This window comes from Pelobates fuscus, chromosome 5 (genome assembly GCF_036172605.1).
Source record: "Pelobates fuscus isolate aPelFus1 chromosome 5, aPelFus1.pri, whole genome shotgun sequence".
NCBI lineage: Eukaryota > Metazoa > Chordata > Amphibia > Anura > Pelobatidae > Pelobates > Pelobates fuscus.
In genome coordinates, this window is record NC_086321.1 from 348922535 (window position 1) to 348936490 (window position 13956).

General features: G+C 45.9%; 1 protein-coding gene across 1 annotated transcript in view; it reads right to left on the bottom strand.

Moving 5' to 3' along the window:
* DOT1L (DOT1 like histone lysine methyltransferase) overlaps positions 1–13956 on the bottom strand; it is a 158575-nt gene that overhangs the window by 112678 nt on the left and 31941 nt on the right. The window lies entirely within an intron of this gene.

Consider the following 13956-nt stretch of genomic DNA (forward strand, 5'->3'; position numbering starts at 1 on the left):
CTACTTACAATTAGATGAGGATGATGATGGGCTGCAGTTTGGCTCCACTGGTCTGGTGTAGAACAGGACCTCTGGAGGCTGTTTGCAACTGTGGTCACAAAATTCAACGTTCTGGGAGAATTGGAAGCAGCTCCATTTTTTGGGGGCCTCTTACACAGCTCAAGGTCTGGGCTCCAGTGCCTGACGGTGAGTATGCCCATAAGGCCCACTCATAAGTCCACTTATATGTTCCACCCACCCATGAGCTCGCTCACAGGGAGTGGAGTGTGTAGGGGATGTGTTATGTGTTATCTAATATGTGTGCTTATGGTATGTAGTGTATAGGGATACCAGTTTGTGCAGGTGATGCAGTGTGTTTGTGTGTAGTGGAAGCTGTGTGTATTTGTGTATAAGGGATGTATTATGTGTTTCTGGTTGTGTGTGAGGGATGCATTGTGTGAATCTGTGTTTGTATGCATAAGGGATGCAAGGTGTGTGTCTGTATGTGTGTGCATTGAGTGTAAGAGATGCATTGTGTTTCTGTCTGTATGTAAGAAAAACAGTGTGTGTGTTTGCATGTGTGTGTAAGGGTTTGCAGTGTATGTTTCTGTGTATGTGTGCAAATGACGCATTGTCTTTGTGTGTAAGGGTTGCATTGTGTGTGTGTGTAATGGATGCATTGTGTGTTTCTCTGTGTGTAAGGGAAGCATGTTCTGTTTCTGTGTATGTATAGGGATGCATTGTGTGTTTCTGTGTATGTATAGGGATGCATTGTGTGTTTCTGTGTATGTATAGGGATGCATTGTGTGTATGTGTGTGTGCGCGTAGTGTTAAAGAGCTCCCTGTCTTGCCCCCTGTCCTATAGAGCTGTCCCTTCTGTCCCTTAGAGCTCTCCCCTGCCCCTTAGTGGTCTCTCCTCTCCCCCACCCTCCCCTAGCGGTCTCTTCTCACACTCACCCACCCTCCCTGTGCTCTTCTCATCCCCCCTCCACCCTCCCTGTGTTCTTCTCACTCCTCCCTCTGTGTGTTCTCACCCCCCCCTGTGTTCTTCTTACCCTCCCTCCTCCCTGTGTTCTTCTTACTCCCCCCCTTGTTCTTCTTACCCCCTTCTCCTTACCCTCCTTCTTCTTCTTACCCCTTCCTTCTTCTTCTTACCCCCCTTCTTCTTCTTACCCCTTCTTCTTTTTACTCCCCCCTCTTCTTCTTACTCCCCCCTCTTCTTCTTACTCCCCCTTCTTCTTCTTACCCCCCTCTTCTTCTTACCCCCTTCTTCTAATTACTCCCCACTCTTGTTCTTACTCCCCCCTTCTTCTTCTTACCCCCCTCTTTTTCTTATCTCCCCTTCTTCTTACTCCCCCATCTTATTATCCCCCCTCCCCTCTTCTTACTCCCTCTCTTCCCTCTTCTTACTCCCCCCGCCCCTCTTACTCCCCCCTCCCCTCTTCTTACTCCCCCTCCCCTCTTCTTACTCCCCCCTTCTTCTTACTCTCCCCCCTCCCCTCTTCTTACTCTCCCCCCTCCCTCCCCTCCCCTCTTCTTACTCTCCCCCTCCCTCTCCCCCCCTCCCTCCCCTCTTCTTACTCTCCCCCCTCCCTCCCCTCTTCTTACTCTCCCCCCTCCCTCCCCTCTTCTTACTCTCCCCCCCCTCCCTCCCCTCTTCTTACTCCCCCCCCTCTTCTTACTCTCCCCCCTCCCTCCCCTCTTCTTACTCTCCCCCCCTCCCTCCCCTCTTCTTACTCTCCCCCCTCCCTCCCCTCTTCTTACTCTCCCCCCTCCCTCCCCTCTTCTTACTCTCCCCCCCTCCCTTCCCTCTTCTTACTCTCCCCCCTCCCTCCCCTCTTCTTACTCCCCCGCTCTTCTTACTCTCCCCCCTCCCTCCCCTCTTCTTACTCTCCCCCCTCCCCTCTTCTTACTCTCCCCCCCTCCCTCCCCTCTTCTTACTCTCCCCCCTCCCTCCCCTCTTCTTACTCTCCCCCCCTCCCTCCCCTCTTCTTACTCTCCCCCCTCCCTCCCCTCTTCTTACTCTCCCCCCCCTCTTTTTACTCTCCCCTCCCTCCCTTCCCTCTTTTTACTCCCCCCCCTCCCTCCCCTCTTTTTACTCCCCCCCCTCCCTCCCCTCTTTTTACTCCCCCCCTCTTTTTACTCCCCCCCCCCTCCCTCCCCTCTTTTTACTCTCCCCCTCCCCTCTTTTTACTCTCCCCCTCCCCCCTTTTTACTCTCCCCCCCCTTCTTCTTACCCCCTCCCCTGTAGGTGGCCGAGCTGCACTCCGGTCCGCGGTCCCGGCCGGAGTGAAGGTGCTCAGTGTGCACCTTCCTGTCAGTCCGGCCGGGTACAGGAAACAGAAACTCCTGTTCCGCGCGGAACAGGAGTTTGTTTCCTGTACCCGGCCGGACTGACAGGAAGTGCACACTCAGTGTGCACCTTCCCATCACTCCGGCCGGGACCGCGGACCGGAGTGCAGCTCGGCCACCTACAGAGGAGGGGAGGGGAGGGAGGGAAAAGCTGCTGCAGCCGTCTGAGCGCTCTTTACAGAGCGCTCGGCGGCTGCAACATTTAAAGGGCCGGCCCGCCGCGGCCGGTCCTAAAAGAATTTTGGGCGGCCTGGGGGGCAATTGCCTCCCTGCCCCCCGGCCCAGCCCGCCCCTGCTTCAAGCCGAGCTAGAAGAAGCTTGACCGGAAGTCTGAAGTGGCGCCAAATCAGGATATTCAGATCTAATGGGGGTTGGTTCTGGTTCCGGTAGGGGAGATTTAGTACGAGAGGGGGTGGATTCTGTACTGGAGGAGGAAGCGGAAGTGGATGGGGGCAATGGGGGAAGGGGTGCAGGACTTCCTGCATTCGCGTCACTTCCTCTTAAAGGAAAGTAAGGGGGCGGCAAAGGGATCTCGGACTCAGGGGGCGTGTCCAAAATGGGTCTAACACCAGTCCTAGTGGACAAACAAGTCCTAGCCACCATGAGGCGACATTGCTCCTCGTGGCATGTCTGAATCCATTTTGGCGAGTCATTTACGGCCTGTCTCCAACAATCAATATAAGGAAACTGCCCGTAAAGTTCAGGCCTACCCGATACAGCCACGTGTACGCGCTGTACCAGAGTTGGATCCAAACTGCCACGTGGCGGCCATGCCGCAACCAAAGTAGGCCACTCCCTAGTACACAAAGTGACCAAACGTACAGGAGACATTTTAACCCCAAAATCACATGTTTTGAATCCCTTTTTAAAATTCTTCACCATACAACCTAAGGGATCCGGAATCGTTGACTCCGACGCGCCCATACTTATCAATGGAACGTCGTTGACAACGAATACTATGCACGCGTACTATTCAACAGTCACACCCGTTTCCTCTGGCAACAGCACCACGTGGTACGGTTACCAAGTGAAACGTACACAATAACACAATAAACACTCAGGGAAATCCCGTACACGCACAGCTGTTACACCAGTCACTAGATAATCAATATTATGCCCTTTGGCGAAACTATACAGTCACCCACGCTATAATTCTCTATATATGAATTACCCGTCTATAACACACCCCAGTAACATCGTCTTTTACAAATAGCGGTTACAGTACGGTTAGCATAGGTCAAAGCACAATTTAAGGTCACAATACAATTATTAGTGGTTATGGTGTTAAACATGCAATGGACGACAATGATTAGTACTTATATACAGTGTCAGTAAATATACAGGGTTATGGTACCGTGCACTATAATACAGCTACACACTATTAACACTCTCGCTAGACGGCTGAGCTTGCGCTATCTAACAAGATATACACTTTACTAAACAATCTTTAACACATTTACAATTCCCAACTAAACTATTGGCCAGTACCTTGAATGGACTACCTAAAACTATGTACACCCGTTTTGGTTAGCCACACTGCCCAAGCACCACATATAGCGAGCTAGAGGACCGAATTTACACAGGCGCCTCAAAAATCGAGTGGGTTCCAAATTTACACGCCTTCCCACTTAGCCAAGATAGGTTGAGAGCTAGCGAACGGAATTTACACAGGCGCCGCTTAGTCTCCCGGTCCCTCCGACCTAGCGAACGTAATATACACCCTAGAACGCTAGTCTAGACAAGACACCGGTGTCCGGCTAGGGCTATTTACACCAGAACCCCGCCTGACTAACCAAATCAAACGGTCTGACTAAAGAGCGTTCGATTGAGCGGTGCGCCTTCGCTCCTTCCCTCCGACAGAGGGGGCAGATTCCATACACAAATAACCCCTTATGGGCCTACCGCACAATCGGTATACCCCTAGTGGGTCTGCCGTCTAAAACAGCAGTTGTCTTACCTCCTCGTTCCTGAACCTGAGTTCACACTCATCGACGGGGACACCCCAGCACTTCTTACGTAGAGGCCGATGATCTCCTGGACAACAGACCAGTGGCGCCGAGACGAAGGGAGGTCCACGCAGAAGTTCAGGGGTGCAGCCGTAGAGAACGTGGGCAAAGATAGACCGTCTCACGCCTCTGCCTCTCAGCTACCGTTGAACGATGAGCTTCCCGGCCAATGCACCAAATGATACCGGAGAAACTGACGGAAGCAAAGCACAGAGAGATGGACACAGGTTTCTTCAGGAAGGAAGAGATTGTTTATTGGATCACCGATCGGGACTCAGAGGGACTAATGTCACCAAAATACAGCAAGTTCTGAGCCCCGGACAATAGTGCAGGCTCCTTATATAGGCACATAACTCCTCCCATATTAAGCTCCACCCGCACATTCTCTTGACCAATCAATACAAATAAGAATTAACTTCCTGCTTGACCACATGGCCTGTCCAGCACAATGGAGGAGGGGAATACTATATCCTGTATTCTTGCACATGCTCCGTACACTACTGATCGTATCTTGCCTCGTGCAACCAACTGATCGATACGTCAGCATATGCACGTACACATGCCACGTGGTAATCTCGGCCTACTAAATTTATTTTTACCGAGATTCCACCACACTATCTGGTTTTGACTCGGCTTGTACTATCGTTCCTGTTTACCTCTCGTGTCCTTTGACCTCGGCTTGTCTCTCGCTTACCTGTCCTCTCGTTCCCTCGATCCCGGCTTGTCTCTGACTATTCTCTGCTTTCTCCTTACGTTAGTCCGGCCATTCTAAGGTCCGGTATACGTACATCTCTACTGTTCGTACTCTGCGTGTTGGATCCCTGTCCCGATCCTGACATTTAGGTGACTATAGTGTTCCTTTAAGTTCTGCCTTTGTCCGGTAAAGAATCACGTTACCTGAAGATACTAATTAGTGTTTTGCAATTGCATATTTATTGTGCTAAGCTGCTTTGGTGGGTTTTTATTTTTAAGTTACCTGGAGGACCAAGGCACCCAATTTATAAATTGTCTTGGTGGTGGCAGCGTTAAAATAGTCATATTAATATTATTGTGGTTAAGTGTGGGTAGTATAAAGGGGGATTTTTATCATTATTTTCGGTCTAGTGCAGACAAATAGTGAACTTTAACCCTTTCACCACCACAACTACGTCACGCATACTCTTGAAGTAGAGTGCGTTCGTGACAATACTGCTAAAGGGACTGATTGGCACGTTCAGCAACTCCATTAGTCTGGGGGTGGTAGGCAGAGGAAAAGGATGCTCGCACCCGTACAGCCAACTCACGCTTGCAGGACTTCTCGCGGGGGGCTCCCTTCCTATGGAATAGCCTGCCTACCACCATCAGACTTTCCCCTAGTCTTCAATCATTTAAGAAGTGCCTTAAAACCCATTTATTTAGGAAAGCTTATGACCTCCCAGAGTAACCTTTACCTCACATACCTGTCTCTTGCTGTCTCCTAAAGGGCAGCACTCTATTCTCTCCTGCAGCTCTGCCTCACTCCCACCTTATTTGATTGCTGTTTCTTGTCCTAATGTGTTATATATCCCACTTCCTATAGACTGTAAGCTTGTTTGAGCAGGGTCCTCTTCAGCCTATTGTTCCTGTAAGTTTTCTTGTCATTGTTCTATTTATAGTTAAATCCGCCCTCTCATGCGGAATCTGTTGTCGCTATATAAATGGCAATAATAATAATAATACCCATCTCTGAGCAAAAGGCTCTCCCGTACCGGTAAATAAACTGTCTGCCCTTATCAGAAACAATAGATGCAGGTATGCTATGATGCCAAAACACCTTCTTGGTGAAATATTTGCCAATTCTTTTGAAGAGGGTAGTTTAACTAGAGGTACGATATGAGCCATTTTAGCGAGTCAAATACAAATATCATGAGAATGACCATAAAGCTATTTGAATGGGGGAGGTCAACAATGAAGTCCATAGACAGAATTGGATCAAGGTCTATCAGGAAGAGGTAAAGATTGTAATAACCCGCAGGGGACCCTATGCTAGGACTTTACACAAGTGATACAGACTTGAACATATTCTCTAATGTCCTTGTGCATGGAGCGCCAACAAAAGTTAAGTGAAATAGCAGTGAATGTTTGGGATATAACAGGATGCCCAGATGCCTTGATAGAGAAACAATAGCTCCTGTCTCTCTGTAGGGGCCACATAAAACTTCCTGGAGGTTTCTCAGTAAGAACCTCAATGTGCCAAATGCTCTAGGTACGCCCCTGGATGAAAGGATCTCCCCATGGAACTGCTTAACCTGCCACCCTGCTCTCTGCTTGCGGTTATCTATGCTGTTTCCAGATTCATTGGTATTTGTGAAAACATGTATCCTCTATATTGTGTTGTGCAGGTTTGTCCTTTAAAAAATATAATAATGCACAAAGAAAACAGCAGCAACATAATTTATTTCTCCCATTTTCTCACTCGTTCATTGTGGCTGTTTCCTTTGCAGTTGAGGTATTCCAACTCAAACTTACAATAAATGTATTTTCCAGATGGGCTACAAACATTGTGTGGATAGTCTAATGCCTCTTTACTCGAAGATTACTCTTGCGGAAAATTTCCTACTGGACTATACTCGTTATAATTTCCTGCCTTTGTTCTCGTTCACAAGATACCTGTCCCCAGCTTGTCCTCTGGAATACGTAGTTTTGCAGTTTTTCTTGTCCTTTGGAATTGACCTGACCATGAGATTGTACTTCCAGTGGACTTGACAATAAAGATACTCAGTCTGCCCCTGCTTCCTGAAAAGTTTCCAAAAGTGTTTTTTTCCCCCACTACGCTTCTTGGCGTCCTTTCTTTCTCAAGGCCTTCTCTATTAGTGATGTGATTCATGGTGACCCGCCCATTAGTTCCAAACCAAGCCTGATATTAAAGAGACACTATAGGCACCCAGACCACTTCAGCTCATTGAAGTGGTCTGGGTGCACAGTCCCAGTCCCTTGAATCCTGCAATGGTTATTATTGCAGTTTTTGATCAACTGCAATAAATAAATTCCAGGATAAACTTCACATCTAGTGGCTGTCTACCAGACACCTACTGCCACTAGAGGGACTTCCGGGTGGTTAGGAGACTTTTGATCTTCTGACACGGGAGGTCCTCACACTATGCATAAGGACATCCAGTGTCACCCAATATCCCATAGGAAAGCATTACACAATGTTTCCTATAGTGGAATTCCTAATACGAGCGTCGCACATGCACTTCGCCTAGGATATGTGCGTAGTTCATGAAAGTTAGGACTGGCGTTTTATTGCTGACAACAGATGATCACCATCGATGCATATGTATTGCTCTTCTCATGCTGCTTTAAATCTCACCATCCGGTCAGCATGTACTGGCATGTTGTTGGAGGCATGTACAGCATGTATGTAATGAATAGACTAGTAATGTATTTCTTAAATGCTAATTGATTTGGTAAAACCTGCCCCACTGAACACCCAGATCATTTTGGCCTTTAAAGGGATACTATGTTGTTAGGAATAGAAAACTGTATTCCTAGCACTATATCGCCCTCTGCCTCCTCCTCCCTCACAGCCCCCACTGGCCAATAAAGAGTTAAGAACCTTTATTTACTTACCCGATAACAGCACCGATGTACCTCGAGGGGGGCTAATCCGCATGCGCCACAAGCATTGAATCAGTGTTTTCCTATGGGGATTTTACTGACGCTGGATATTCTCATGTAGAGAGTGAGGATGTCCAGTGTCACTTAGGCGACCTAATGTCACCTAGCAAGAAGGAAGCACCACCAGAGGCAGTCTTAGTGCTACAATGTAAACATTACAGTTTCTCTAAAATTGCAATGATTTACATTGCAGGACTAAGTGCTACTGGAACACTGCACCCAGACCTCTCCAATGAGATGAAGTTGTCTTGGTGCCTATAGTGTCCCTTTAAGGTTAATAGGACACTTTGGCAGAAAAGGCAAGAGAGAATGGCCTCAGGAAATCCTCAGGTCAGACAAAAAGTCTGGCTGATCATAACCCGATATGTCATTACATATTTAGAAACTAGCAGGGCTAATGTTGACCATACTCATGCAATTCCCTCTGTCAGATATGGGGAGGACATAAACAAGGCTCCCAAAACTGTGCATGCAAGGTTATATTGTAAGAAACCAGGACTCCTCCTGAGGAGTAATGTTTTTTTCCTGTTATATGCATAGTGTAAGAAATAAGTATGAGTGATGATAATTAAATAATTATTTCTTTATTTTTTTCACAGTTGGGTATTCCCCATTATTCCTTTAAAATGATAAGGCGAGTAGATTAATAAAAAACATACTTACTTTTCAGGAGATTCAGTGAGATTAAATAGATAATTATATCAATTGGCGTTGTGGCGGCATTACTCTGTGATGTAAATTGCAGACTTTTCATCAGAGATTATTTTTCTCCATATTAGCAAACAAAAGACATGACTATTTTTCAGGTGAGTAGTGACTTATGATGAAGTCACACCAGAACAATCAAGTTCAAAATCCTGAGACAATTTTAATTTAAATAAAACAAGTGGTCACTCTAATTTTCACGATCCAGTTAAAAGTTTGATTTTCAGTAAGTAGCGTGTTACTATGCTCTCTGAATAACTTGTATTCATGTTATCTCTAGTGGAAATAAAGAGAAATATTGTTGTTGGGATTTTGGGATTCCTTAGCGCTATACTTGCATCTGTCCTTATGAATACTATTTATTATAGCTGAGATAATTGTAGATTGTTCTAGTTAAAGAGAAGAAATAACCCTAATTTTGAAAATGACAGGAGACAAATATTTTCAATTCTTTCTTTGCTTCACCTCCAATAGCAGTAAACCATAAAAATAAGAAAAACAACCAATCAATCAACAATCAGAAAAACATATAACAGCAAAACATCCAGGAACCACTTCCTCTTTCTAAGAAGCAAAAAAGTCCAACTTGAATATAATTCGAAAAATAGAACTCTTGCCATCATCAACCAGTAAACAAAACTAAGTAGGCGACCCTGATTCATAACAATTCAAATCTCAAGAGTATGTTTGACGACTCTCATGGGGTTACACTGAAACGAGAAGGTGGAAATCATAAGTGAAACAACTTGCAACACTGTTCCAACATCCTAAGAATCATAAAGTATTAAACAGTCATAGAAATGCAAACTACACTAAAAATATAATAAACATACCAAAGCATATTGTCCAGAGTCATAAATATTACAATTGTAATTATAATCTCAATGATATACAAATCACGATGGGAAGGGTGAAAACATAAAAACAAGGGTGAAAAATATTTGCCTCCTGTCATTGTTAAAATAATTTCTTTACTTAAAAAAGAATAATCTAAAATTTTACCATATGACAGGAGGCTTCATATTTTGCGAATAACGCTCATCAAGGACCCGAAAGATGCATGTAAAACTGGGCGAAAAATAAAATCTGCGGAATGTATCCTCTCTGGATCAATCTGCTGATCTAAGAATATTGATCATCGAGGCCCTGGACAACAATGTTGAAGACGTCGCTGCACCACAAACCAAAAGAGCACTGAAATATCAGTCTATATTTACTAAGGACAAAAGCCAATGGACCCAACATGCTAACACTGCAAGTAATACAGGATTATGAGGTTTCAGATAAGATATGTCACGCAACACTGTAGGCAAGGCACCATGCATAGTGGTGGTGCTTGGTGAAAAAATAGATGAAGAATTATTCATAGTATGCTGTGTTATCAAAAACGCCACACTATGGAGGGCGGAGCTTGCAACCAACAGGGTCGGACGCCATCTCGGCCAGCTCCCCGCAACTAGCCTGAAAACCACGAAAATCGCTGGCATCCTACCCCATCCAGCAACACAACCCGGCTGACCCGCCACACAGAGCGTTCCCGCATCCACCGATGCCATTCTTCCAGCCGCCCAAGCAACCAAAAATAAAACGCAGGCCTGGGGCCTACCGCACATCACCAGCCTACAGCCTGGACGACTTCCTCGCGATCGGCAGAGCGGGAAACAGCCTGCATAGCCCGGACGCCTCACCCCCACAAAAACCAAACACAGCGGCAGAGTGCAGGGATATTGGCACCATGCTGCAACGACCGGCACAAGGCAAAACATGTTCCGCGGAGGCACTGCAGCCCACACACATGGAAGCCACGAGGAAGAGCGATGAGGTAGGGGCCACACACAACCCTCAGACTGATCAGGCTCCCTCCCAAGAGCCCTATAACGGTACAGCCCCCACCACCAAAGCTGATTTAAAGGCACTGCTGGCAGACATACACAAGGTCTGGGCTGTAGCCCTACAGCAAATAAAAGCAGACATACAGGCGATCACAAGCCGAGTAACACAAGCTGAAACAAACACCAGCAACATTAACTCTGACCTGACCACAATTAAAGACACAGTTACTCAGCTACAAGTCCATTAATCAGCCTTGTCGCTCAGGCTGACAGCCTTTGAAGACAAACAATGTCGCAACCATGTAAATATAAGGGGTGTCCCTGCTAACATCACGTCAGACGAACTACCACACTACTCTAGACGACTGCTGATGACCATCTTACCTAACCCAGTGGCAAGGAAACTCACCATTGAAGGAACATTTAGACTACCAGGCTCACCCACGGCAAAACCAGGCCAAATGCGAGACGTCATACTCCGCTGCGTCACTTCTCAGGATAAAGCCCAGATTATGCTAGCCCTGAAGGGTAAAACGCCACTGTCCTTTGAAGGCGCCTCTCTAACCTTCTACCAGGACCTCACAGGCTAGACCGAAGGAACAACACGAGACAAGCCATCCAACGCCTGGGACCCAGCGAACACAACTACATTCACACTGAGAGCCGCCACGTCCGGGGAATCGGAGCCCTGGCAGGACTGAGCATTAAATACCTCGACACAACTCGACAAGACAGCCGAACACTCTCGCAAAGTCCTACTGTTTATAATGTGTTTAATGTTTAACATTAATGCTTCAGTTTATGTCTCTAAGCAGCACTACGGCTAGCCACGAACATTGGAAATTGGGTTAAAAATTACACAAACCGAGATGGCAATCCCACCCCCCCCCATAATCCCCAACTGACACCCCCCTCAGGAGTGGGCGAACCACTCAGAGGTGCGTATACACCCACACTCTCACTCACCTCCCTTAGGCAAAGGAAAATACACACTAGCCCACAGGTACGGGACCTACAACTCCACCTCACAGCTCACTAGGCAATCCTGTTACCACACACCCTGGTAATCAGCTCAGTATAGAGCCTAATCAGTCAGATGCAATACGCGATCTACTCACAGAGTAACAACAGGCACAACACCCCCGAATCTTTAAGCAACAATCCACCTTCAACCTCAACTAACTTGAGCTAAAAATGTGCAAGTTCAACGCATAACTTACCTATGTTCAAATAATAATGCGCTTGGAAGCTGTTGTGGCTATACAAGCACTGCTGTAACCCCATGCACAAAAAAAATAAAGAATTGGAAAAAAAAAAAAACCGCCACACTATGGACTGGGGTAAAAGAAAAACGCCTACGTTGATTAAATGCCTAAGCATCCGAGACCCCTCGAACAGAGGCCAAACCTAATAAAAGAGTAATTTTTGCAGAAAGCTGGCAAAGTGATAGACATGCATTCTCAGGCCAGTATTGCAAAAAACTCAACATGACCAAAACATCCCGAAGAGAGGAATATTTCGGACGAGGCAGAAACGCAAAACAAGTTCCCAGCATGAGTCGACAAATGAGCAGATCCCAACAGAAATACCCTAAATAGGAACATGAACCGCTGTTATGGTGGAACAAAACTGATTTATACGCTTATATAACTTAACTTTGGAAAATCTTGAAGAAAGTAAATTTAAAATAGCATGGACAGGAGCCGTAAAGGGATTGATACTCTTTCCCAAACATCAGCTACACCATGTATACCATGTGGCCAGGTACCTGAAGTACATGAATCTTAGAGTAGGTCTCTTGCCATTTACAATAATCCTGAGACATCCCAGGAACTCCCGAAATATTCCAGACCACTATTTGAAGTCTGTATTGTAGAACCAGTGAATGAGGTTCTTATCCAGTGGGAATGAGGTTCTTATCCAGTGGGAATGCAGAATTAAAACAGTGTCCTGGTCCGAGAGTTCCAACAAGTCTGGGAACCACGGCTGACTGCGCCATAATTGTATCACCAGCAAGATGTAGAGTTGACTCACTCTAACTTGGTGAAACACCCGGGCAATAATGGGGGAAAGTCATATGCTCCGTATTTCAGACATTTCTGGAGAAAGACGTCTGTTGCTAAGCTCTTTGGGACTGGAAGCCGATTGAAGTACTGATGCACCTGCCGTTTTGTTCCAGATACGAATAGATCTAGAGTGATGGAACCTCAAAGATTATCCAGATGAAAAAAGGTTCCTCTGTCCAGCATCTAATCCCTGGCATCCCTCCAGTCTCTAGAGAACCAGTCCGCTGTCAAATTGGACACCTTGAGTAAGTATCCCGCTTGTAGATGGATTTTCCTCTGAAGGCAAAACTGGTAAATCTTCTTTGTCAATTCCAACAACATTTTGCATCACAGTCCTCCCAACAGGTTAATGTACTTCACCACTGATACATTGTTCATCCATAGTAGGATGCAGCTGTTCAACAAATTTTTGGCCAAAATCCGAATAGCAAATTAACCTGCAATCATTTGGAGACAGTTGATGTGTAACTGATCTTCTGAATCTATCCATAGGCCTCCTGTCAACCATTCCATGTAGGTGGCACCCCGCTCCAGAGGCTGGTATCTGAATCTAGCATAAAGTATGGATTCAATTCGAATATTGCTTGCCCACTCGAAGCATGCATATGGAACAACCACCATCTGAACTCTGTGCGTACTGTGGCAAGGCTTTCTATGTTAGTAATAGATTGGAGCGCTCTCTATTCCCAGCATGATGGGGTTAATTTTGGGGAGTCACCCCTTGAATGTTATCAACCAGGTGCATGTAATTAACCAGCCCTAGGGTTTTAAAAGGTTAGCATCTGAAGACATCAGGGAGTCTAACAGCTGGGAGAGAGGAGGTAGTTAAGCCTGAGACTCTGAGAAAAAGGTACTGTGTGAAACCTGCTAAAAGTGCTGTATTTCATTTTGTTTAAAACTGGGAACTAGATTAGCTGGCCAGTTGGATAGTTAGTAATACTGTTGTTTAGTAAGTCTCCAAGTTGGAGTAGGATTTATTTTATTTTTGTTTTATTTTGTGGGAGAGCACAACCTTGTATAAATTGTGGAAAGTGACAATAAACTGCAGTACTATTTTATCATGACTGTTGCACTTGAAGTTTATTGTGAAGAGCCTGGCCATCCTGCCACAGTACTTTCTGAGTTAATTAAATGGACTGGTTGTAGAAAGGTCCGTATATTGACTTTTGTGAAGGTAATTTTAGCACACAGGAAATTTAATCGATTTCGAATCCTAGAAACTGGAAAAACTGAGTTGGTGTCAGGGCACATTTATATGCATTGGCCATGAATCTCAATGTCTCTAGGGAGCTTGTAATGTAAGCGGTTTGCTCCCAAAGCAGATGAGGATCATTGCCAAAAAGCAGGATATCATCCAAAAAGACTGTGCAGCCTATA